Here is a 694-nt window from a genome sequence, read left to right as displayed (position 1 = left end):
AAAAAAAAAAAAAAAAAAAATCAAGTCCAGTACTTCACAGGAGGAGACAAAATAATTAGCTGGGCTTCAGAGTTGTACTAGAAGGGCACAAAGGACTGAAGCAGCATCCCGCTCACTAGCCAGCATCGTCCAGGGCCACCAGGAAGCCAAGCAGAGGATCAGGGACTTGGGCCCAAAAGTCTGAGGCGGCATTAGGCTGAGGGCACGAACAGCTGGTTCTCCTGAAAACCACGTAGGATAGCGGATGCGGCGGTGCGCGACAAGAGGAGACGCGGGCGATCTGGAAGCCACAAAGCCAGGAGGAGCGGCAGGAGGGCCGCAAAGCACGAGGGGCGCGCGGCTCGGAGGCCAGCGCGGCGGGAGCCCAGGGCAGAGAAACCCGGCAGCTCCGGAGGCCGAGAGGCGGCGCACGAGGGAGCTCGGGGCCTCCTCCCGCAGAAGGCGGAAGATGCCTCCGGTGCGTCCCTGCGCGCGGGCGGGCGAGCGCCGGTCCAGAGGGCTCAGGGGCCGGCAGGGCGGGCGGGAGGCGGCCGCGGAGGCCCGGCCGGGGCTCGGGGACGCACTCACCCCAGGTCCCTCCCCGACGCGGTAGGTGAGCAGCACCTGGAAGCGCTCGGCGGCGCGGCAGGGCTGCGGGAAGGACACGCACAGGGCCTGGCCGTAGTGCGAGAAGGGCCGCGCCTGCACGGCCACG

The 694-nt window shown here is 67.0% G+C and overlaps 1 protein-coding gene across 2 annotated transcripts in view; it reads right to left on the bottom strand.

Moving 5' to 3' along the window:
- Positions 1-674, bottom strand: part of RNPEP (arginyl aminopeptidase) — a 22,085-nt gene extending 21,411 nt beyond the window's left edge. The window contains exon 1 of one of the 2 annotated variants that reach the window (XM_021717129.1): positions 568-674. The gene's annotated coding sequence lies outside the window, so the exon portion shown is untranslated. The remainder of the gene's footprint in view (positions 1-567) is intronic. The other variant, XM_021717130.1, reaches the window with a different exon arrangement.
- Between the last annotated feature and the right edge of the window lie 20 nt (positions 675-694).

The sequence above is a fragment of the Carlito syrichta genome, unplaced genomic scaffold, assembly GCF_000164805.1.
Source record: "Carlito syrichta isolate Samal-C Ts95f unplaced genomic scaffold, Tarsius_syrichta-2.0.1 Scaffold309294, whole genome shotgun sequence".
In the NCBI taxonomy this organism is placed as follows: domain Eukaryota; kingdom Metazoa; phylum Chordata; class Mammalia; order Primates; family Tarsiidae; genus Carlito; species Carlito syrichta.
The sequence above is the reverse complement of the archived record's forward strand: the minus strand, read 5'-3'. Positions and strand labels throughout refer to the sequence as shown.